This window comes from Patagioenas fasciata, chromosome 2, assembly GCF_037038585.1.
Source record: "Patagioenas fasciata isolate bPatFas1 chromosome 2, bPatFas1.hap1, whole genome shotgun sequence".
NCBI classification, from domain to species: Eukaryota; Metazoa; Chordata; class Aves; order Columbiformes; family Columbidae; genus Patagioenas; species Patagioenas fasciata.
In genome coordinates this window covers 136615162-136642037 of record NC_092521.1, presented here as the reverse complement: position 1 = coordinate 136642037, position 26876 = coordinate 136615162, and positions in this window count along the sequence as shown.

The following is a 26876-nucleotide window of genomic DNA, read 5'->3' as shown; positions in this document are numbered from 1 at the left end:
AAAAGAAGGTGTTTGTAGACCTTAAGAACTGACTTTTCCTTGCCTTTGTTAAAAAAAGGAAAAGTATATGAAGACTTTAATTCTTTTTGTTTGTTTCTCTTAGTAACTAGTTCTTCCTTCCATAATTAAATCTGTCTCAATATACATGGGTTTCACACACATTATAATGATGAGAATGTGGTTTGCTATATGCATAGTGAAACATCCTGCACTGGTATTTCACAGTGTTATTTTTGGAAAACCTTAAATAAACTCCAGATAAATTAAAAGCCATATACACTTCATAAGATTAAAAACAGTATTAAGCACACCAAGAATGAGTATTTCCGTAATTTTTTTCTCCACAGTATCTTAGGACAGGGTGATTCAGCTCAAAGCATCTGAAGTGTGCAGAGGAAGAGAAGCTGGGATGTTTGCTGCTGATTCAGATGGGGTGTAACATGCTCAGCCTCGATCTGATCAAATCATAAAGTGATTGCTTGGTACTGTGCTGAGGTATGAGCACTTTCATGCTCTCCTTTTCAGTAAAGCTCATTCTCTGTTTTCCTCTGGATATTTGCTTGGCCTTGCAAATCCTCTCAGTGTTTATTTTGGTGAAATTGCTGAATACTGACATCCCATTACCTGCTTACTTCTTCTAGATTAGTGAACCATATCAATGGTGCAATTCATTTTTCTACCAGGTGACTGACAGAACAAGAAGCAAACTGTGTTTTCTCATGGTCAATTTTCAATTTAAATACAAGCACATTTTTATTAGTGTCCTTCTCTTACAGTAGGTTTCTAGTTTGGAATTGTTAATGGAATATTTTCTACAAAATGCACCTTAAAAAGTAATGAAATTAGCATGAACAAACACAGTAAATCACTTAGTTGTCTGGCCACATAATTTTGTAGACCTTTCTTCTGTTTACTTTCATACACAAAGAAAAACATTCACAGTATTAGTCCTACGTGTTTGTGGGGGTAGATGTTTTCTCGATTTCCTAATGATGATGGAGGTTTATTGCCAGACTTCCAGTTCTTCATTCATTACAATTCACAAACAACAGAGCTTTGACAATGCCATCAGAGTGCAAAATAAGTATTAAAAGAATAACGCAACGGATATTCACGATACAAAATGTCCACCCAGGATAGACTATTTATGCATACTGAGCACAGACAAATCTACTGTAGTAGCATAAGTAAATGCTTCAAGTCCAGGACTTAGTGAGAAATTTTGACGGTACTAAGACAAAGCGAAAATGGGAAACAAGTCCCCCAGTCCCAACTTTATGGGACTGTGGACACAGCAGGACACATTTTGGATGTGATCAGAATGAAAACAGTAAACATTGATAGCTTGCTGTCTCCAGTACCTGCTGTTATAGCCCAGAGCACTCAGATGGCTAACAGGATATCTGATTTTTCAGGAGCTCTTCTTTCAGAGACTCACTGTGATCGCATTGGCCTTGGTGAGAGGACTGTATGATCAACGCTGAGTGTTTTGGCATCCCCAGCTGGGCAAGCCATAAAAAGTTTTAGACAGAGTCTAATAGTACTCCTGCAAAAGTTACCTCCGAAAAAAAGGAGGTTAGGTTTAATAAAGGAGACAAGTTTTTTTTCTGTATTACTCAGGAGACTGAATATCTGTCTGTATAGCCAGATTGCGCTGTAAATCACATCAGGAAGTCGTCTTGCCTGAGGAAGAAATCTTTCTAGATAGTACTGGAGACAAGCCAGAGGGATTGGTTGTTGTAGGCTGGCCTGAGAAACAATCAGTTTTCTGTGGTGGTTCACAGCAAGGTAACAAAATTTATTCTGTGAGCCTTTGCTTATTCTGAAGCAGATAGCTCTCTTGAATGCTGGAGAAATAAAGCTACTTCATTAGAACTTCCCCACTAGTTCCTTCTCTCGCTGTGGGTCATCAGGGTCTTTATTGTTATCCTAAGAGAGACTACTGCTTAAGCAAAACGCAATCAGGATCTACTGTGAGGTCTGCCACAAATCCTCAGTGAGGTCATAAGAAATTTGAGACCAAAATAATGGTCACCTATTACAAACCTATTACAAACCCAAGTGGCATGCAAATTAACCATTGCTTATACAGAAATAATAACTCTAATAGTCACATCAGCTCCCAAAAATTAATATTAAATCCCTCCTAAAACCTAATCCTTAAGAAAATATTTGAACAAAATATTCTCCTTCCACATCAATCCAGATAAGCAATTCCACCCACCACAACAGACTTGCAAATGATGGATTTTGAATGATCTTTTAAAGCCAGCACATTTTGTTGCTGATGAAGAGAGAATAAAATGCTGACTGATGGGAATTTTCTCAGCTCTTCTCCCTCAAACACACCCTAGCCAGGAAGATGCTGTATGTGGTGTAGACAAGGTCATACTGACCATGTTTTGCAACACACCAGCCTCAGATTTAAAAGTCCTTGTCTTGAGATGTGGCAAGAAAATATTTGTTAGTAGCATAATCTCCCAAAGTGAAAGAATATATCCAAGAAGAAAAAAACTCAAGAAATTTCTCCATTTCAAGATGAATAACAGAAAATAAATGTTCAGTCTAGAGCAGTCAACATCATCTTCATTTTTACTTCGTTTGGTACCACAAAAGAATCAATAGATACTGGGTATACAGTATGAGCTATGCTACACTTTCCAAGACTTCAAAATAATTGTTGAAGTGGAAAATTTGAAGCATTACTTCGATTGCAGAGGACATCCTCCAGCTCAGTAAATCTGTCAACAAAGCTACAAAACACAAGATTTTACACTTTTTGGAAGAAAAAAGAAATAAAGTGAAAGCTCCCAGTTTTTAAAAGAGTAGAAGAAAAGAAGGAAGTTGCAGTATCTAGCAGGAGAATTCCTGGTACCAAAATTTACTGATGAATGCAACAGCCTGAGCCGGAGAACAAGTCTCCAAAAAAAATACTATCTAATAAAATAATATTTAAATGCAACAGTCCTGAACAGTACATTTCAGAACGCATTACTGGTATCATCTCTCCAAAGGTCACAATACAAAACCATCACATACAGTTTTGTGCAGTCTTGTACGTGTAGTAGCTTTATCTGAGACAACACTGAACTCCAGTAAGTCTTCTATATGTGGCATACATGAAAATATTGACAAGGAATTATATCTGATGTAGTAAAATGAAGTGAGGGAAAAACATATTAAATTCACAGTTAATACAACTCCATTATTGTCTATGAAATGCTACTTTGTGATGTTTGCCTCAATTCAGCTACAGAAGAGATGAGTATAACACAATGCCTAATTCACCGAGAGCTTAAGAACTAAATGTGCAGGTAAGTTAAATGTGTATGTATCTAATTGAAACAGACTGATAAAGAGAGGAAGATGCAATTAATATCCTATTAATGCTAATAGCTAGCAATGGAATGCTAAATATTTTTAACTCATGCTTAACCTGGCACAAATATCATTTTACACCAAATAAGGATCTGCATATTTATTTATCAGTGATGCCCAACAACATTGCAACAGATTTATTTCTAGTTTAAGTGTATAGGGTCAATTTTGCTCTGGTCTTTATTAAAGCATATTACAGAACTGAAGTAAAATGTACATCTTTGAGTAGATATAACTGGGTTAGTAGATGAAGGAAGAGCAGTGGATATCTCTTACCTCAACTTTAGAAAGGCTTTTGACACTGTCTTTCAGTAGAATATTGTCTCCTGGATACAATATGCTTGTATCTATATTGGGATGTTACAATACAGATGAGTGAAAACTAAATGCTTGAAAAACTGGTTGGACAGCTGGGTGCAAAGAGCAGTGGTTAATGAGCCATACACTACCTGGAGGCTCTAACAAGTGGAGCACTGAAGCCATCTGTACTTGGCCTAGTCCTGTTTAACATCTTTATTAGTGACCTGGAGAATGTAACAGAGTGCTGCTTGCTCATCAAGTCTGGAGATGAGACCAAGCTGGGGTGCAGTTCTCATGCTGGAAGGCAGGACTACTATCCAGAGGGCTACTACTATCCAGAGATAGGCTGGAGGAATGGACTGATGTGGAGGGGTTTCGTTAGATGGAGATATGTTGTTGAATTAGTCAGGCCCAAAGGAATCTCAAGGTCACTTCGAGAAACTGAGAACAGAATCTGCTGTGAGAAAGAGGGGCGTTTCTTCATTAACAGGGCCTCAGCATGGCGTGAGTCGTCGGACTTATCATCGGTGGGGCTCCAGCGTGTGGACTGCCCATGATACTCATTTAGCGAATCCATGCTTGGAGCGTGGGCACATGATTAGAGAATAGTTGCGTATATAAGGAGGCTTGTTTCTGTAATAAACGGCTTTGCGTGATTCACATTGAATTGAAGTGCTGAGTCCTTTATCGCTCCAGCAGACTGACATAAATATCATGAAATTCAATAAGGACAAATGCCAAAGTCCTGCACTGGGTTGCACTAACCCCTTGTACCAATCGTGGCTGGGGACTGCCAGGCTGAAAAGTGACTCTGTGAGTATTGGTAGGTAGTGGACATGAGCCAGGAGTGTTTCTTCAACAGCAAAGGACAACAGCATCTGGGGCATATTAACAGGAGCAGTGGATGGAGGGAAGTGATTATTCCCCTTCACTTGGCACTCATTAGGCCACATCTAGGTCTTCACTAAGGAAAAATATTGATACATTGGAGTGAGCACAGTGAAGGGCTACTAAGAAGCCTGCAGGATGCAGCATTTGCCCTGTGAGGAAAAGCTAACAGAACTGGCCTTGTACAACTTGGAGAAGACATGGCTCCAGGGGACTTGGCAGCAGCCTGATGGGGCCTATGGTGAAGTTACTGAGAAGACAAAGTTGAACTCTTCACAGTTGTGTGTACAGTTGTGTGTAGCAGGAGGCTGAGAGGCAATGGACATAAGATTAGAGACTCCAGAGAGCTATTCAGACTGGATATAACATACACAAAAATAGACTGATCATGAAGACAGCTGAGCAGTGGAACAGAATGCCTAGAGAGATTGTGCTGTCTATATCCTGGAAGTTTTCAATACCAAGCTCGACAAAGCCATGGAACAATATCTCTGAGCGGGCCCAGCTCTGAGCAGGAGGTTGGGCAAGAGACCTCCTGAAGTCTCTTCCCACTTGTATTGCTCTATGATTCTAGGACAGCATTCAATGTGTATTCATAGGAATATGGGTAGGCAAATATTTCTCATTTCAGATTCTTGCCTATCATCACAAAGGTCTCTGGTCTAGCTATCTCAATGTGTTTTTTCCTAAGGAAAGTTCTGCCATGCAAGAAGCAAGCCTTAGTAACAAAACTGACAAATGCAAGTAAACTGTGAGTTCCTCACAATGCATTAGATATGATTCACTTGGCATTTTAAACAGATCTGAGTCAGTATTTTATAGAATTATACAAATATTAACCACAGAATAGTGAAATCCCAGATGATTCAGCACATAGGTCACATGGTATGATTCTGTCTCATTCCTGTATCAGTATATTAATCTTATTCAGGCATGAATATTTACAAATATGAAGGATAAACTTCTCTTCAAAAAATATTTTGTAATTCTCCCTTTGAAGTCACTATTCTGCTAAATTTACCTGAAACTGAATTAATTTATCAGAACATTTGCAAAAAAGGCGATGCAAATGTGAACAGTGGAGTTGGAAGTTTTCTTAAAGTCTCTCAGAATATTCACATTTAACATTTCTGGTTTCCGAAGTTTTAGTTGTTGTTCAATGATTGATAGCTTGTACATATGACAGAAGAGTCAAAGCTCATTACTCTTCTAGCTCAGCAAGTGATGTAACAGACAAGGAGGGAACTATGAAGACAAATACAGTAGTAGGCTGGTTTAATTTGCCTTATTATCACACACACACACATATATATATATATGTAGACATATATATACACATATGTCACCAGAAGAAAAATAAATGCAAATCTCATGATGAATGGTTCAATTTTTTAATTATGTTAACTGTTAAAGAATTTATTGAAAAGATAAAATTAGAATGTATTATGTTGAAAACCCTTATCAGTCTTGGCTATTCTTTTCAGGTTTCTTATACAACCTTTCTTTTCATTCTAATCATCCCAATCATTTTAAGCTCTCAAGGGTATATGCTGATGTAATTTTCCCATAATAATTTCCCCTTAAGGTTATAGAATATCTGAAAACTGTTACCACAGGGAAATTAAAACTTTACTAATTTCAAAGTAGTATAATTTAAGTACAACTTGAAAATGTGAAGGGCTACTGCAGAGAATTTCATATGAAGGAGAATAATCCATTGCATTGAATATTTCTAAGTGGAAATTTAAGGCTACAGTTGTAAAAGATTCACATACCATTTATGAAGCTTCAGTTATCCTAAACTAGCAATGTCAAAATCATTATTTCCTAAATGCAGTGCACATCTGTGTAAGTTCCAGGGTTTTGGGGCTTTGCTCTTGCTAGTAACTTGTTTGCCATTACACTTGAGACACAGAAGACAATTTGAAAAGACTGGAAACATGAAAACAGATGTTCCACTATAAAACAGAGAAAGAAAAGTGGAGAGGAGAGAAAGAGAGAGCTGAAATATGGCAAAAGTGGCATAATGAGTTTGCTAAGTATTTAAAAATATAGGGAATGATCAGAGAAATAAGTTGTTCTGGGGACAGGTCAGAATGGTTACTGCCAGAGTCCTCACCTGCTAATTCTATATCTTGGTTAAGACTTGACCCAGATGCCAATTCCTCAGCAGATTTTTATAGTGTGATGGGACTCTTTAGAAGCTGATTACTGTCCACAAATTAAGAGCAACAGATTTCTCATTTTTAAAAAGAATGAAATGAGGGCAGAATATTTGACTGCAAAATCAGATGTACAGGAGTGAGGAAATCCAACCCACCAACATTGCAGCGATTCAGTATAAAAGTCAGACATTAAAGAAAAAAAAAAAAAAAGATAAAGGGCTTGAAGTATTGTGGCTACCCAACAGAATTCAGCCCATGATATACTCCTATAATGTAAAGTCCAGCAAGTCAGATTCTCTCCTCAGCCTAAATCCATTTGTTGCAAAATAAATTAGTGATCACTGAAAGTGAACTGTATATATGATATATAGTTTAGTTTGCTGCTTAAAGCTCTCCTGAACGTAACCTAGGGCCACCTTAGGGCTACTCTAATCTAGAATGATTCTTAGCAGCCTAACATAGCGTATTAGAGCTCCCTTCTGCTTCCTGTCTTTATCAGGTACAAACATAATTTGGTCAATTGTAGCCAGCCAAAGGAAAGGAAACAAACAACTTTTCTGAGATAATCTTCATATCAACAGGGCCAACCCAGTTGCGCTGTTTTGTTGGAAAGTGGTCAGATAATTTGGCCCAAGGGGCAGAAAAACACGGATTCAAAGTATCTGAAGTACAAATGTGGCCTGAATATAACCCAGGAAGTTTGGGTTGTTTTCCAAAACATGACCTGAGCTAGAACATCCAATCAATATTTGCAAGAATAAACAAATAAAAATAATAAAAATCTTTCTTCTGGTTATATTCCCTTTTCCTGATCGATTGGTATAGAAAGATTTTACATCTGCTGTATGTAGGCAGCTGCCAGTTTAGTCAGCATTTGGGAATACCCAGATGGCATAAGAAAGGACAAAGCATTTGCACAACATACTGCAATAGTTCTGGGCAGAAGAACATTCCTGGGAGAGCTAGAACAACACTTGGGACCTTGTTCATCACAGTGCTAAAATCACTGAAAACATTCAACCAGCTGAGCTGATGAAAATCAAAGCTGTGTAGCCCCATTGTTCGGCCCACAACATGGCCCAGGAAGTGATAATTGAATCAATAGGACAAGCAGTTCAAAAGAGCCCAATCATTTTGGCTTCTTCTCAGGAAAGCAGGGAATCATTTTAAGAGAAAACTTGCATCCTACTTTCTTGTCCACTCCTAAAAAAGAAAGAAAACCCAGTCCCAGCCTTTACTAGGGAAAATCAGAAATAAAATTTTGCAAAAAACAAAAACACTTGCCATCATGATGTCTTGATTTTTGGACAGAAATCTTAAGAACTGCACTGAATTGCCAGTGAATGTGTGTTTCCTATGTGCAGTAAATATAAAATGTCATTAACTTAACATCTGCTGTCCTCTGTCAGCACAAGTCCTATTTGACAATCCCTCTTCAAGAGGATGAATAGCTACAGAAAGCTATGTATAGCTAGACCTTTAGGTAGAATAATTAATTATATTTCTTCTTAAATATCTTAAACATCACTAGTTTTTTTAGACCTGCAGTAGAATCAGCCATGCAGATTACAGTAATCTGGTTCCCTGACTCTATACTGCTCATTGTCTAACTACAGTGCCCTCTCATTAATTATTTCAGATTTATGGGGAACTTTCATTTTCAGACTATCATTAGAAATATTTGATTTATCAGGGCTTTGCATCATTAAAGGAAAGTAGTCATCACCTCTGGTCAGATTTCATTCTTTCTTACACCAAAAAAGGTATCTTTGAAATAAACGCAAGTTTCCCGTAACGATGAAAACAAATATGAAATCCAGCTTCTGATTTGTGGAAGTTTTCTGAAAAATTACTGAGCTTCTGCATTAATGTCTACAAGAATTATCCTCTTGCTATTGTGTCTGGCTAGCATTGCAGTCAAACAATTGCCAAAAACATCTGTTGTTTGGTATACAGTGTCGCGTAGATATTCCCATTTTCTTCTGTTCATCTAATATCTTCATCCTGACATATCTGCCTGGCTCTCCTTACTTACCAGTGAAGTGTATAGTTTCTTTAAATGCTTTTTTTTCAGGCTAGCACAACTTTGGAGGCAGCAAGCTTGCTGTCTGCAGCCAACAGATATGAGCCTCTAGAGAAGAATCTTCTGCTAAGGAAAGATTTGTGAGTAACCCAGACCTTCAGCATAGTACAAAAAATTGAATTTAATATTATTTTCTTCACAAATGTACAAATTGGGACAGTAAATAATCGCATTTTTGGCTCTCCTATCTAGGTTGCTTTTAGTCTTTCTGTTCAACGAGGAGCAGATTTTTCTTCTGTTACTCTGTGTAAGCAATTGCATTAATGGTTCACTAATGAACCCCAGTGGAATTTGGTTTTCTATATACATAAAAGTGTGGAAAACAAAAACTTTCTATCAACACCTCTATTATTGCCCCTAAAACCATTTGCGTCATGTAAATAGGCCAATACGAATTATGCAGGATGGGGTTTAATATTAGTCTGATGTTGTGACTGAAATGCTACTAGTTACTGAGAGATATGGTAGGACCTCAGAAAAGTGGCAAAAGAACTAGTTTTCAAGGAGTTCTATCAACCATTTTATAGTAATTATATGAGACCAGAAGCTGAAAGACAAAAGAAATATTAAATATAAAAACGATATCACACATGAAAAGTTAATCTGCAGTTCCATCAGAATCCCTGTTTTTCAGAATAAACACTTCTGAAGCAGCACAAGCTGGCATATGTCATTGAAAATTTTGGAAGTCCTTTTCCCTTTTGTATGTAATTTTTCTCATAGTGCTTATAGAATCATAGAATGGTTTGGGTTGGAAGGCACCTTAAAGATCATCTAGCTCCAAATGCCCTGCCATGGGCAGGGACACCTTCCACTAGACCAGGTTGCTCAAAGACACATCCAACCTGGCCTTGACGACTTCCAGGGATGGAGCATTCACAGCTTCTCTGGGCAACATGTTCCACTGCCTCACTGCCCTCATAGTGAAGAATTTTTTCCTCGCATCTAAGCTAAATCTACCCTCTTTTAGTTTAAAGCCATTACCCCTTTTCCTATCACTACATGGCCTTGCAAAAAGTCCCTCTTCAGCTTTCTTGTGGGTCCCCTTTATGTTGGAAGGCTGCTATGAGGTCTCCCTGGAGCCTTCTCTTCTCCAGGCTGAACAACCCCAACTCTCTCAGCCTGTCTTCATAGGAGAGGTTCTCTCCAACAGGTCCATGTTCTTTTATGTTGGTGGCCCCAGAGCTGGATGCAGTACTCCAGGTGAGGTCTCACAAGAGCAGAATAGAGGGAAAGAATCACCTCCCTCAACCTGCTGGCTATGCCTCTTTTGATGCAGCCCAGGCTACAGTTGACTTTTTGGGTTGCAAGAGCTCATTGCTGGCTCAGTCACTGTTTGATTCAAACAAATTGAGGGCAGGTGAAGGAATTTGCAAATTTAAGTGTGTAAAAAGAGTAATGTGAGAAGCATATGATAAAAAATAATTTCTTTCAAGAGAGAGGCACAGAAAAGTTAAACGTATCACTGTGCTGAGTGATGATAGGATATGAAAGGAGAAAAGAACACAGTGAAAGATATTCTAAATTTCAAACAAGCTTTTTGAGGTACGATATTTAGGAATCAACACAGAGCTAAATGTGTGCTGTTGAATTCAAATTTTCCCTCTATTTTCATCTAAAATGTCTTATGCAATAATTACTTTTGCCCAACAGAGTTTATTTAAATACTGAATTATATAAGGTATAAAGTTAGCTATCCTTGTACTTAGGAATTCTACATTAATTTCCATGGTAGTAGGACAGCTAACAATACACCTACAAGCTACCATTTTAATGTGGTGATTTTGTGCTTAATTCCTTTAGATTGCCTTTGTAAATTTTATATTACCATTTCCAATTAAGCAAATGGCAGCATTTTCCAATTAAATTCAGTGAAAGCTGTGAAAAAAAGGTTGATTACTTTGGTTTTACATTTCCACAGATGCAAGAAAATTTTCACCCAATGCAGAGCTCAAAGAATAAACTCTCTAAAACAAACTGACATACTGCAGAGCAAGCTTCAAAATGACACAGGCTTTTAAGCAATGAAGATCCAGGAGAGACTGAAAGAATATTTGCCTAAAAGCTTGTGTTAGAAATGTTTCTCCACTATGAGAACTATGATTGAGATTTGTTTGATGTTTCATCACAATGAGCCCAGCATAACTATATGCATTTGCAAACTGGTTACAGCTCTGTCAGGAGCACTATCGCTGTGAATTATTTAATCTACAATGCTGTGATCCAGGAAAAAAAAGTAAATTGAAGACAATCACAAGACATGTAATTTCCATGAAGTCCGTGAATACATGTGGTTTGGGGGTTTTGTATCAGTTTCACTAGTTGCGCTTGTGCAGTCAGGATTCAAATTAAAGTGTATTTTTGCCTCACAGCTTTCATGAGTGGTTTGACATATTTCTTAAAAAAAAAAAAGGAACTTCACGATTTCTTCTATTTACTAATTGTATCAGAAAAGTGAAAAAAGTCTGTAAAGCTGGGGGATGGGGAGCAGCAAATATAAAAATAATTTATTAAAATTGAAAAGCAAGCTACCTATCTTAGGCACTTGAACTTTACTACAGAATACAGAAAAACTAAGTCAGAGCAACATATGTGTTCTGAATATACACTTGCTTTGAGCTTAGCAAGAAATTTCACACACAAAAAGAAGATGATTAATGATGAATATATAATGAAGAGCTCTTTCCATATACCCAAACAAACTTTTCCTAAAAAATTTTGCTAGCTTTTTGTAAAGGCAATAGCAGAGATTGCTTCACCATGTGATTCATGAAACCCATAGACCTGCCTCAGGAAAAGGGGGGAATATAAGTAAATTGTCTGAAAGCATGTGACATAGATTTCTGAGAGCAACTGGAACCGATTTCTGCTCCAAGAAATGTATGCACGTGTAGCAAGATGCCCCTGAAAAAATGACTAATTTATGCCCAAATATCAGAAAACTCCACAGTCAATCACTTTGAAACTGCATGATAATCTGCAGGTCACAACTTTGGGTACACTTTTCCACTGTCCTCTGTAAACTCTATTTCAAACTTTAAACTTGCAAAATGCTGGTAGTGTTCTAGTTACCATGCATGTAACTTTCAAAATAAGCCAACTTGGCATGGGTCATGATTCCTACAAAGGGTAAAGTCAGAAATAAGAGATTATAGAACAGGTGTCTTAGGACCAATAGACCTACAGAATCTCACAGGTGACTTACTTTCTCTGTTTCTGAGTTCAAAGTCAACCTTTCAAAATGATGTCTTTCACTTCTGTAAACACAGGATTCACTTGCTTTTTAGAAGAGATAGTTATCGTTACCATGAATGTATGTTCTCTTTACAAACATTTGAAAATATATCAGTTGAGTACTTTTTCTGGCCTTATTGATATCTACTTGTCTGTTGTTTTGCTCTCTTATATATGGGAATGAATAGATTAACAAGTTGAGAGCACACAGTCAATAGTGCTATAAAACATTGTCATTTTCTTCCTAATCCTCATTTAATACATGAGCTAACTAACAGTAGAAGAAAAATGAAAATGAAAGGATATGCTTATTAAGAGAAATATGGAAAGCAAGCAGTTTTGCAGTTAACTGTTTGATAGAATTAAGCACAGCTGGTTTTAGGGTTTGTTTTACTTACGTGGTCTTTTGTATCAGTGTTATCTTGAATTGTCTTTCATTTTCCATTTGCATAGTATGTGACTGCAGGGCCTATGTCATGATTTGATGCAATTTAGGGCAATTCATAAACCACAGTGACCTAATCTTTCAAGGTTTATTTTGTCAGGTCTGTGATGATGTTTTCTGTTCGCCCTAGCATGCTCTCCCTAAATAGTTCAAAGTATTGCCTCAGAGTTGGCCTATCTACAGACTAGTGAAGTCTTGATGCATGGAAAAAATTACCACATGCTTGTATTTTCACAACATTGCAGCTTTTCTAAGCAGAGATGATGGTGTGATCTATGAAGATTGGAAGCCAGACATTTGGTGCTAGCTTCAGCATTCCTGCAACTATTTTTGTACTCTTGACCAAAAGGGGGTTGTTACATTCTGTATACAGGTTAATTGCCCCTGCTCATGTGCTGTACAGAGCTGTTGAGAAGATAAGGGTCCTGGTAGGTACTACCCACAAAGACAGACCAACTGCTTCAGCTTCATTTTGAACTATGTTGTTCCTAGCTTTCATCTTACTGACATCAGGTGTGGTAGGTATCTGGGGCAGTGACCCAGGCCCAAACCAAGGTGTATGTGGTTGTCACACTTTATTTCATTTAATCTGATGGTAATCTGTGTTTTGAGTGGAATTGGTCTTTCCCTAGCCAGTATTTCAAATTGAAGCATGTTGATGCTTTGTTATGTATTAAGGAAGTCTTTTATAGTAATGAGGACATCAATTTCTAGTTTGTACAAAAGCTCATCTAAGTAGTCTAACTATTCAGGTGGAATGACAGAGCCATGAAAGCATGTCTCAAGGTTGACTGTATGTTTAGACGCAGAGCTTCATGCTTAAAACTGCAGCTGGTACTTAATTGTGACATTGATAGAAATGTCACAGGAATATCTTCCACCCAAAGCTCAGGGAAGGTTATGTTGTTTTACCTTGACAAATGATGAGCCAAAGATATATCTGTAATGATTTCATGATTGCAGTCTTTTCCATATGAAGGCAAGCTAAATTTATACTACCTCTACCAAGCTTGGAACCCTGCAACAGGCTCTTTGTTAGCAAATATTAATTTTTTCAGAAATAACACTGTCCTCTCACTACCTGATTATGTCTTATTCTGTCTGTGATGATATTCTGTCTTTGACAGTTTGCAAACTTCCTTTCCTGGAGGTATAATTTAAAGGATTAGTTGACTATAAAGATAAAATAAAAGCTTTTAGGAGTGGAACCTCCTCCTGCACAGTTCAGTGATACAGTAAGGTTATCTGTAAATGCTACCTTTTGTGTTTTGTTTCTGTGCTGAAAGGTTCATAATTACAAGGTTGGCAATTTTGCAAATTTTATGGAGCATTCACTACCATTCAAAAAGTGAGTTCAGACCTGCAATACTATGAAAACAATTGCTGAACAATTTTGTAAGATTCAGTGTGAGATTATAACATAGTCCAGCCATCTATTCTTGAGAAATTAGAACACCTATCCAGAAGCATTCATTCTTTAAAAAGTAAAAATGTTAAATGTTAAGATTGCATTATTAACGTACTAATAACTCATTCTATAGAGTTTGTTACAAAATCATTCTTAAGTTATTATGATTTTCCCCTTATGTGGAGGTGTGAAACCAATCACTTATCTATTGTATTAATAACTTAACAGAATCATGGTTTGACTGGAATAATGAGACAAGGCAGATGCCATTAAAATTCCTCATTTTTGTTTATCAAGTAGCTTAAGAGAGTTGAGGAAGTAAGAACAGAGGGAGGCTTAGTGATAAAGCACTGAAGGCTGAAAAGAAAAAGAAGCATTAATAATATTTTTGATCCTTGTGGTTGCTACCCACCAGTTTATCTTTCTCCATTTCACTGTCATTAGGAATGAATGCCATTGAAACAATGTGGAATAAGTCTAAATCCCACTTCTTCCAGCTGAGATCCTGAGCTGTATGCATATACAATACCCACATGTTTGGTTTTTGCATAGCCCTGGGGATTAATCCAGTAGAACTTTATCTGCAGCCCTAAAATAAGCATATATAATTAAATACATATGAAGAACAGATCCAGTGAGTAAGAATCCGTACCAAGTTTTATCATGAAAACCAATTATAATTTATGCTCTTCATGGCTTAGCCTCCTGGACTGCAAGAATTATCTAGCTGCCAGATAATTTTTGATAGAAATATTCATGCTAGGATATACGTTTTGCAAAAGATGCTAATGCCAGAGACAGGCTACCCATGCATTTATTAGGAGGTTTATGAAATACAGGTAAGCCACAGTGTAGGTCGGCTAGGGTAATCTGAAACGACAATACTTTTCAGATATAAAGATTCATTATTTCATGCTCAGCTGATCACATTATCAGCCTCCTCTTATTACTGTGGTGGGTTGGCCCCAGCTATCAGCCAAGCACCCTCCCACTCCTCCCTTCTCCAGCAGGACAGGGGAGAGAATAGGAAAACCAAAACCAAGAAAACTTGTGGATCTAGGTGAAGAATGTGCAGTAGCTGAATAAAGAAAGGGGGAAATGAACAAACAAACGGAAGAGATCTGCAAAAGCAATCATCACCTTCCACAGTCAGACTGATGCCTAGCCATGAGCAATGGCCATGGCACAGACTACCTTTTCAAGGGACCAGAGGAATATCTTGTTCATGTAGTGTGTGAAGAGTGTTTGTGTAGGACTGGAGACAGCATAAGGTTTTCATATACAGCATTTATTTTTGGGTTCTGAAACTAACATTTTACAGAAGAAAGATTCCTGGCTGGAGTCTATAGTGGAAAGCAGGGTTGGAAATATTGTTAGAGTTAGGAGTTTGAAGAGAGAGGTCTGTATGATCAATGCTTTATAGTGATTTGGGAAAAAGTTAGCTGACCTAAATTTATGACAGGATTAAAAGGAACATGCTGAGTTTTGGTCAGTGCTCTTCAGTTAAATGTAAGATTGGGGCTGGGGTTAATATGGAGGTTAAGGTCTGAGTTTCAAAACAGGCCTGTGAACTAGAGTTTATAAAGGCACTGACTTTAAGCAGGTTTACCAGTCTAGAGTCAGAGCTGATTCCTTAGAGAACTAAGGAAAAATGCTGTGTTTTAGCCAGCAATGCCATATTCTGTAAGGAGCAAACTAGGGCTAGGTGAGTGCTTGGAAATAAAAGGAGTTAGCAGTTGTAAGCAATACTGAGACCAGAAGGGCTATGGTAACCTGATTTTGTGTCGGGTTCCATTTGGGCTTAAATGAGCATATTGAACTCTGGTTTCTAACAGACTGGTGCCTTAGAGTTTCAGCTTATGTTAAGTTTAGGGTGTACAAACTCAGGAAATTTTGGCCAATCTGGTGTTACAGACTCTCTGATTAATACCTTGGAAATAAGTCACATTATGTTACGTTTTCTACCATAGGTAGTCTGATGGTTTAGACTGCAAAGCTTCATATACTCTCAAGATCCTATGTGAACAATACATAATCCTAAAGACAAAAACTTGGAGAGTAGAATAAAACTTTGAAAGTCAATGGAGAGCTCACACACTGTGTTTCTAAAGGTTTGACAGCTTATTTTCAGAAACGGTCCTCTTACAAGCTAAGATAGCTGCCAGTAGCTACAGTCTATTGCTGTCAAGTAGAGGACTGGGATGAATGCCTCAGATTTACAATTTCAGAGAAGACAAATCTGCAGTTAATTCTTAGTATAAATAGGTTTTTCAACTTATTTTTAGCCTTGGCTCTGCTAGGGTATGTAAAAACACAGTGAATTTTTACCTCTTGCAGCCCAATGTTAAGTTCATTATTAGGATTAGAGTTTGAAATAAGTTCATAGTTACAGGGAAAGGTGAACAGTAGCCAGCTTGTGATTTCAAAAATATTGCTAATCTAGTTATGCTGCTGTTTCCATTAAGTGCCTGATGAACACATTGAGTTTTATCTTGATGTCAACCATAGGTTATAAGTTTAGAAAGTGCAGGGAAAAAAGTCCTGGTGATGAACTAAAGCAACAGCTCTATTTTGAACTAGAGAAACAAACTGAGACTAAATTATTTACTGCCTGGCTGTACCCCATCCCTAGCCATACACAAATAAAATCCTAAACCTAAATGGGACAAGGAGTCTCTTACTCCTGAGAATTATAATTATTTTCGAGTCTACTGACTGTGGATTAAATCTCAGATTAATCACTTATTAACTGAATCTCTATTGACTACAAAAAGGTAGGGCATCTTGCTCACAAGCAGTCATATATACTTAAATGCCTAAATTTAGGCGCTTTAATCTCAAACTGAATCCCTCCCTAAATAATTTATATGAACTATCCACTTAGTCTCTCAAAAGCACTGATTCCAAAACGACAGCAGGTAACAAACCTGACATTTTCTTATATCCAATCCTGACTTATGACAAGGGTAGAAATGTAGCCCAAAACACTCAACAAAATCTCTTCTATCCAAATGATACTGCCCTAAATTTAGCCCAGTCATGTTTTCTAACCACAATATTAATGAACCCTGGTCCCTTGTCATTCCTTATCCCAAACTCCAAATTTAACGCAGGTACAATATAATGGAAATGATGGAAAGTCACTTAGCGTATTACCTCCTTTTGCATACAAGCCCTAAAGGTTAGTGAACATTTCTAAATCAGAATTGACTACAGCTCAGAACTTTTTACATTTCAGAATCCTAAACAAATTTTAAGCCTTGTAACCACAACATCATTAGAAACCTTATTTTGTATAGACATTGCAATCTAGGCAAGATACCCTGAAAACATCCAGAATTTATTATGTTCCTCTAGAAACCAGCCATAAGCCTAGGTCAATTAACATGTCTAACAATAACAGGAGCTGCTCAGACTTTCCATTTCCAGAATACCATATGCAAATGTGAAGAGATTCTATATTGAACTTCGTGCAGTGGTTATCACTTGTCTTAGCATGAATTCAAGTCAGGGTCTGACTCAGAAATGCACGAAGGTCTAACTGTAATCAGTGCTGGCTTTAGCTGAGTTAACTGATCTTTAGACTGGCCCTGTCAGACTGATTACTTTAGGATGTCAGGGGAACATACTATGTTGCAGCCTCAGGTAGTACAATTTTCTCATGCATAGCCCAGGCTTTATGTTCAAGAACAGGCTTTATTTTTGGAAATACAAGTGGCCAAAGATTGTCACTACCTTCCAAGCCTTTCCAAAGACAGCAGCTCAGCACTCCCTTGATTTTTGTACCTTTATTTTAACCTTAACTGGAAATATTAACTCTGGAGGAAAGGATTGCTACACACATCATTAACTTCCAAAGCAGTTTCCTGGATTTTTATATCCTAATCTGGGTTTATAATGATACTAGTTGACTTAATTCTGGAGAAATAAATCAAGTCCATCAAATTTTAGGTCATTTAAAACAGGTTAGCGAACCTAGCTACAGTACAGTTCAGCTCTCTTTCTATTTCCAAACATTATTGTATCCATAGCCCAGAGCTCTTGCTCTCGCTCAAAGAAATGCTGTCAGGTTTCTCTTTCCCCTTGCAGAATCAACTTCCATAATATCAGGGAAGCAAACTTATGGAAACCCAGCAGTAACTGCAGTTCATCTTTTGTGGCCTTCCAGGGCAAAACCTAATTCTAGACCTAACTCTAATCCTAAATGTTTGTGTTGTTTGTTCCCTACCACCAAACTCAAGAACAGAGGCTTCTGTTTAACAAGTGAATCCTTCAAGCAGAATACTAAGTATAATCTTCCAGCTCCTAGCACTACCTGTCCAGACCCTTCAGATAACCCTGCTGCCAACTGAGAGCAGCTGTCATGTACTAGCACACACCACTCCTATCAAGAAAAGGTTTAAAGATATAAACTGCCTACATGTATCAGAGGAGCCCTTGCTTGTATTCTGCTTGTCCTTTTTTTCTCTTCCTCAGTCATTCTGTCTGCGTGTGGAGAATACCTTACAGTACCTCCCTTATCTGCCATGGCTTTATTAGCAAGCCAACAGTTTTCAAAAGAATAAAAGGTGGCTGTAAAAAGAGGAATAAGGTACAAATAAAACAAAAAAGCACTACAGCAAGGAAGATTTAGGTTAGACACTAAGAAAACTTTTCCATGGTTTGTATAGCTGATTAGCAAAACAGATTCTTGAGATGATGCTGTTGTCATGGAGGGAGGGAAAAAGGTGCAAGAGTCTACGCAGAAGAGCAAGACATTGCTTTGTTCATGAAGAGCAGGTGTCATAGTCCCTCTTAACTTTATTTTCTGTGATTTGTATCTAAATGTTAGAGTCAGGTAACACAAGAGTGAACTCCTATAGCTGAACATAAAACTCTTCCTTACAAGACTGAGGAGTAGACCATCTCCAGACTCCTGCAGTGAACGGTGCTGTGTCCCACACAAGTTCCATGTCCAAATGATGCAACTGGTTTGTTTTTGTAGAGGATTAAGATTGCGGGGTGACAATCAAACCCTGGCAGACGTATTATTAACCTCCTCTCCCCCCACTTCCCCTTTTTGCCCCTCTCGCTCCCCCCTTCCCACTCAGGACAGGCGATTGGGAGGGAAAGAAGGACAGAGAGAAGAGAGTTGGAAAAATTAAAGATGTTTTACTAATGCTACTAATAAGAATAGAGAAAATAATACAAAATATACAAAACCAATCTTGAAAGTCTCAGCACCTGCAGAGCCAGCACCCAAAGTCCTGGATTAGACTCTGTAGCCAACCGGAGCTGGATTCAGTCTCTCACTAGGCCTCAGTTCGCAGGGACAACCAGCAAGGTCCTCTCCTAATGTCGGCCATAAGCAGAAGGGAAGGAAAAAGGACAAAGGAAAAAGGGACGAGATCCTCGTGATCTCCCACTTTTATATGAAGTATTCATGAGTGGAATCTTATACACCGTTGGTCAGTCTCTTGGTCACCGGTTTCTCGTTGCCCCTCTCACGAGATGTCCATCCATGCTTATCAATAAGTTTGCATTCCAATGCTAGGTTTACCAAAACATGTGTCTGGTTCTCCAGGAAAATGCAGCTAATATGAAGGCTTTAGCTGACAGGCCAAAATTCACTAAAAGAGAAACTTGTTTTTTAACAAAACCAGGACAGTTTTTAAAATAATTAAGCACAAAATGGTTCTGACATTTTTTCACTGCATCTTGATTTGAGTATGTTCTTTGCATTAATGAGATACCAGACTCAAACTCTGAAATGCTTCAAAGGGACAAAACTTTTACCTTCACGAGCATAATAACTCTAATGCACTACTATTCTTAAGGATATTCACATCTCTTTGTTCACATTCTTTAAATGAAAAAAACCCAAATATCTATATTACTCAGTTATCACACTAAAATAGACACTTTGGTTAGAATATCCTCCAGGAGACATTACAGAGCCCAGTCAAACACTTTAACTTATGCTTAAGTGAGTCTGTTTTGTCAAATCAAGCATCTGAGCAGGAGTGGAAAACACTGTGAACCTCCACCAGTGAAATATAGAAAAAGAAAACATGATAGAAGAGAATAACACAAATGAAAGAGATACAGAACACAGATAGTTTAACTGAATTTTAAAAGATACTTTAGGAGCTGAAGGAGAAAAAAAAAATCTCTAGGTGATATATAGCAGACGTAAGAGATTATGTGCTTTAGCACTTAACATTGTAATAATTGCATAATGCACTGCTCAATTGCAGAATGCCTTGCAATGAATAAAAGTGTTATTTCTTTCTTGTAGACTGTACTCTGTTGCAACATATGTATGATAGAACAGTTAGCAGGAGTAATGTCCTAAATGGTCTGATAATATAAAACAAGGCTGGTGTTAGCTTCAGTGGTCAAATTCTGCTTGTAGGAATCATTTTGTGTATTAGCCTGGGACATATTTCTCTCTCTTCTGATATAAATAGGGACTTTTTGGTGGTTGTTTTTTTGTTGTTGTTTGTTTGTTTGTTTTGTTTTCTTTTTTTCCTGTGGATCCTCATCTAGCACTAGAAGAGGTGTCAATCATTGTCCATTATCCTTTCTGAATATCTCTTATGGGTGTCACAGCCACCCTACTCTGCTCTACATGAATGCAGAGGGTACCTGTCTCATACTACCAAAACCACAGCTCAGTGAAGGAGACACTGCAAGAAGTCAAATTTTCACAGTAAAATTTGCAAGAGGTTAAGAACAGCAGGTCACAGCAGGACATCCCCTCCCTCTCCATCCCCAAAGGTGATATAGAGCTCAAGGTCTGCCCAGCCTCTCCAGATCCCATGGGGTAATTATGTTCATGAAAGTGTTTATTTGTTCATGCTGTAAGCAGCATGAGAGCAGCCATGAGCAGCATAGAGGCCTTAGCTCAGTCTTGGACCTTACGGCACATTGATGTGGGCACACACTACCAGGCAGGTAGAAAAGTTCCATGCAGGATATAATACAGTTATGGGTCAAGGTGAAGATAGTTATGAAACACTGAACAGCAGCCACCTGTACCACCACTTGTAGGAAAAGCATGATTTATTTATGTCAAAAGCCATGAAGGTTTGGCATCACAGACAAGACCTTACTGAGGGCAGTGTACCCATATCCTCTGTGTTCTGTGCCTTCAGGGTAGTTTCTTCATTCCTGTGGAGACTTGCACTAGATCCAGGTTTAGTAAACTGAATAAAAAAGTAAAAACCCCAAAACCAGAAACACCAACAAGTGGTAATGAAAATTTAACTTCCTGGAGGAAAATAAAAAGTTATTTGACTACAGTGCTGTTTATCCCTTGAAACCAGTCAGGACTTAGGAGAAACATAACCAATGAAATAAAAGGAATTGAAACAATTCCATAGCCCAGCGGGGTATATATGTATGTATATGTTTATACAGTTCATTAAATTGGTGTCTAAAAAAAAAAAAAAAAAAAGCTTTATATCATTACCGTAGTGTTATCTCATTCCTGATGAAGAGTACAGTGGCACAACATAAAAAATTCTTTGTCATCCAGAGGCCCATATCACCTATGACACCTCTATAAATCTAGCTCTTTAAGACCCTTTCTTAAATCCAGAATATTCTGTGCTTCCCTTATAAGATGTTTCACTGTTGGATGCTACAAAAAGACCTCTGAAGACTTGTATGTCCCCACCTGCTGATAATTCAGACATACTCCAAGATTCAATGGTGTTTCAGCTTCTCTAAAATACCGGTGTTTTAAAATTGTCCCTTGCAATGGCATTTGTAACATTCCTCTGAAACAAAAAACTTGGATGAATAACAGTTCAATATCTCAGTTCTCAAATGGCACTTCACACTTCACAGGAAGAGCTGTTTAGCACTCTAGAAATAAGAGCAAGGATGTTCTGTTTCATTTAAACACTCTCTACTCACGTCCTATAACAGGCAAACTGTTTGTCTTTTAGAGAAAACATTTGGTTAGATGCAACCACAAAATGTGTTTCTTTGATCACTGTAAATAGCTGACTTCTGTTTATACAATGCTTCCATCAGCAGAAATACTGTGATTTAAGCCTCAGCACAGCTAGTAAGATGCTTTAGTGCAGGTTTTCTTTGGTAATATTTCTGTCTGAGTTTTCTGTAGTATTCCTGGAAGATCAAAACCAAAAACTGAACTGCAGTCACCATTATGAGGACTCCAGGTCTGTAGATGCATCTCAGGCCAGCTCCTCATGCAAGGCATTGCGGGTGGGACATAGCTACAGATGAGATTTTGGCTGGAGGCACCTATGCTTCTTCCAGTAGCAAGAAAATTGTTGCCTGGTGGAGTACGTTCCACACACATTCAGGGTCAAACTGAGTGCTAACCTGTGGTGAGGAAGGAGCTTTCACCTGATCAGATGGACAGAGAATTTTGGCGGGGGAGGTGGTGGGGGAAGAGAGGCTGCCTTTCTATTCGCTAGTGGTACATTACTATTTTCAGACCTCATTTTCAAAAGTGAGAATCGTGCTGTCTGTTCCAAGAAAAGAAATGTAAGTGCCCCCATAAGGTATGTGCATGTGTTCAGAGAGTGTAATTAGCATACTAAGCAAAGGTATGTGCATTTGCCTGCTTTCATTACCCTCAGGAAAACAAAACACATTTGAACAGGTTGTCAAAGCAGAATACATGTAGGAAATAAAGGATAGTATTGCCAAAAATACTGTTGACATTTTATTCAATTTGCTTTGCTTACATCTGCAAACCATACAGTTTTCTTAAGACTTAGTTGCATGCTTACTCACAAACATTACTGTGAGCAAATATTCACAAATCATAATTGACAGCAGACTTCGCAAAATGCAAAATTCTGGGTCCTCAAAATATTCTTGGAAGCTTAATATTTATGAAGATTCAATTATCGCAGTAGGAAACAGAAACAACACTTAAACCCATGGTTCCAATAGTGGAGTCTTCTGAATAACATATAGTAAGTATTCAATTGGAGAGAAATTTTTACCTCCTGGTAATACCTGTCTTGTGCTATGTGAGCACATACAGCATGCTCCCCTCCTGAGCAGCTCACTACCTAACAAGCACATTTCAACAGAGTGTTCAGAAAAACTAAACACATATTTCAGCACATTCACCGATGGTTTGTGAACTAAAAATGGCTACACTTGTCCTCTATGTTATTTTCAGTAAAGCATTTCAGTAAAACATTCACTGTATTATTCTTGTAAGTTTGCAGAGCTCAGCTGTCTTTTGCCAATGCAAAGGAAACGTAGAACATACAACTAAAAATGTCATTTGCAAGGTACACCTCAAATTAGACCTTGTATATTACTAAACATTCTTTATTGAGGGACTGGCAGGTTTTGTGTTATATTCACAGTAGTACCTTGCAGCAAATGCTCAGCTTCTCCTAATCACTTTTCTCTACAACATTTCCCAGTTTCAGCAGGGGCATAATTAAGCAGGATTACTGAACAGCTGAAAATAAGCTATCCCTTGCTAGGCATTTATCTGGAGACATTCATTATGAATAAATATAACTTCATTTTAAGAGATGTTCTTTTAAGAAAGATGTATATACATTGCTGTTATGTTGCAGCACGGATATTCATGATCTCTAGTTATTCAGATTGTTTGGGATGTCTTATTTCCAATTTAGCAAATATTGTGTTGTAAGAGGATGGGATTTGGAAAAGAGCTGTCTAAAAATAGAACTGCTGATCCCACAATGATCATTACTTTACCCTCAGGCTTTATGCCTAACTGAACAGAAGTGCTTGCTGAGGTGCCGATGCAATAACCTCATTGAATGTACTCTGCTATTTTGGGCTTGTCACTTGAGCATCCATACAGATTTCAGCTCTGAAACCTGCATTTCCTAAACTCCACATATTACAACAAAGAGCCGTGTTCTGTGCAAATCTTATATTGAAATAATTTGAAGATATAAAGAAGAATAAACATGAATACTAAATACATGCAGGAGCACATCTACAGTAGGCAAAATGTGTATGATAGAATTGTTAGTAAGGGAAGGGAGCTTATCTCATTATAAACTATTCTGTTTGTTTTTCTGTGAGTGACTGGCTTTTTCCCCAAATTTTTCAAAATATATTCAGTGCTAGGTTCTGGTACCTTTCATAGACTGTATTTAAAACACCACAATCATAAATCATGTGCTACTTGATATCTGCAGGCACAATTAGTTATAATTCAATTGGTTAGCCTTGCTAAATGCTGCAAGGGTCCCAACAACCCAGCTGAGGTGAGGTTTTACCATCTGCTTCAAAAGAGTAGCAGCAGACAAAACCTAACATAGCTGACATGCAGGTCTCTCAAGGAGAAAGGAAGCCTTGGGCTGCTAAATGTCAAAACCGTTTACTTCTCAACCCACCCAAGTGCCGAGTCAGCTGTGTAGTTTGAAGTTAAATGACCCACTGAGCCTAAATACAACTGCTTTGGCAATTTACAATGCCTGAAAGGAGGGTATTTTAATTTATCATGTTGCTTCCTTTACTGAACCCCTAACACCATCTGAAGTACAATAATAGCTTTGTTTCCAAATTAACAACACATAAACATATGAGCAAAACGGAATAGTTGTAAACCACCAGTAGTCTCTTAGCTGCACTTCATTTTCTAGCAAATATACAGCTGAGCAGATGCAGACGTGGCCTTGTGATTGAGTCAAAATGGCTGCTGTGCTCTCTTGCCACATTCCTGTGAAAATGCTGTGCAAATACCAGCCATCATTCTTTTAGTTTATTTTCTTTTTCCCTCCTCACTGAGCACAGACTTTCAATACTGAGTGATTAGCAGGGTAGTGCTTGGGATGCTTTCACCAACAGCCCCCAAACAGAAGCTAACCCAGACATGGGAACTTGGATCTTGTTTACAAAATTCTGTGTTATCATCACCTCTGTTTGCCTCTCTCTTGAAAGAAAGCTAGTGTCCATCAAAAAGGACAATAATAGAACAGACTTTATTTCAACCCAGGAGCATTTTCCTCAGGTGTACTCAGATATTTTGCAGCCACTTCAAGGAGAAAGTGAAAATAATTTATCAATAATGCCTTTTAAAGCAGAGCAAAAATATGCTGCACAATGCAAGGAGAGGACAGGAAAATAGGGCATAAATGAGAGTGTTCAGATGCTAATCCATGGAGTGCAAGACTTGGTCTGCTTCAACGTGGCCTCCCCTGGCTCTATGAAGATGTTAGGATGCAATCCAACTGGCATCTAGTGTTTCAGGCATCTAGTGAACCAGCACCCCAAATATTAGCAAAAAAATTCCTTAAGTACTTCACATGATGGAAATTTTCCAGAAAGGGATCCTGCATAGCTAATTTTAGATCTATGCAGTAGTATGGACAGAGCTGCTACACGAACCTCCAGGGGCATCTCTTCTTGTCACTGCCAATGAGGCAGCCCAGCATTTATTTCAGGAGGGTACATCTAATTAACACTGTTTATATGTATCAGTTAGGTGTGCTGCTTATTTCATACATAAGGACACCCTGCTGACCCAGTTAGACACTCTGGACTCCAACTTCTCTCATGTTAAAAGTGCAATAAAGAGATACAGACGTGGTGTGCTTCACAAGAATATAATTGAAATTTTCTATAGTAGGAAAGCTTTAAAGTATTTTTCCCATGATCTCACAAATTCACGTAATTTTTTGTCAATTACTAGCAGTGAATTTTTTAAACATTTGTACATATATTATTTCTAACAGTAGATGCTTTATATAGCTGCCAGATTTCCATCACACTTCATTATGAAAAAAAACATATTTGATACCTTAAACTTTACACACATGTTAATTAAAAAATGTCATTTTAGGCCTGAGCTAGGCTTAAAATTACATTTTTTAATTAACATTTCAATAGATGTCTGACCATTCCAGCAAAATGAAAAAAAAAAAAAAAAAAAATCTTTCATGTTCAGAGTTTCCTTTGTAATTCTACATCACCTTGAGCCCAACAGTCTGAGCAGACTTTTCCAAATGCCAGTCAAGTTTTGCAATAGATCTATAAGACTGCATTAAGACTAACAGAGCCACTGCTGATAGGAAACTGCTGATATTCATAGGTGGCTGGTCCTTAACAGTAATTTTCTCCTCAAATGTCAAACATGCACTCCCTGTATTTGCTAGTGGAGTCACGATTACTTAACTCTCACAGCCAAAGAGGGAGATGAAAATATGAATTTGAAATAGTTATTTGCATTAAGGGATGGAAGCAAGAACTGTGCAAAATTATTAAATTAAAATTCTGAACTCCGGCTGTCTTGATTGAAGTTGAGGATTCATTCATAAGCACAATTCATAAATAATTTAATCGGAAGGATTATCATGTACTCTATTCCTGCAGTTGTCCCTAGCCGTGTGCAGTGTAAGACCGCTGTTTCCTAGCGAGTCTTAAGTCAGAATGGTATTTTCAGAGATGATGTGACATTTCTGCTACAAATGTTATGATTTTAAGAGTCTTGGATCCATCATACTTACATTTTGCATAGCAATTATATCCACTGTATTGTTATCTGGTAAACATAAGCAATTCAAATCCAACATAAAAATCTTCTAATTCTTTAAAACTATTCCCTGTGCTTAAGAGACTGATTTGGTGTACGACAGAATACGTCCCTAAAATACAGCTGAAGACAACTAAACCAGTACTATATGAAGATAGCTTTTAAATTAATTCGGGATTTGCTGATATATAAGGGGGAAAAATAAATTAAAAAAAAAAAAGTACAATTCTGGTGTCTCTGTGTCTTTACCTCTGAAGCCCAGGCAGTAAACATAGGAAATATGTCACCTGAGGTTTCTTTCTATATGTATTCATCCTATTTTCTTTCTAGTCATTTTACCCCCAGCTTGGTGAAAACATATAGTTTGTTGCATTTTCTGTATTTCTGGCTTGCTTGCACCTATCTACCTAAGAAATTGGGTCTCTTAGAAGCAATAAAAAATCCTTTATGCTCAAGGTTAAGAAACAGCCCAGAAGGAC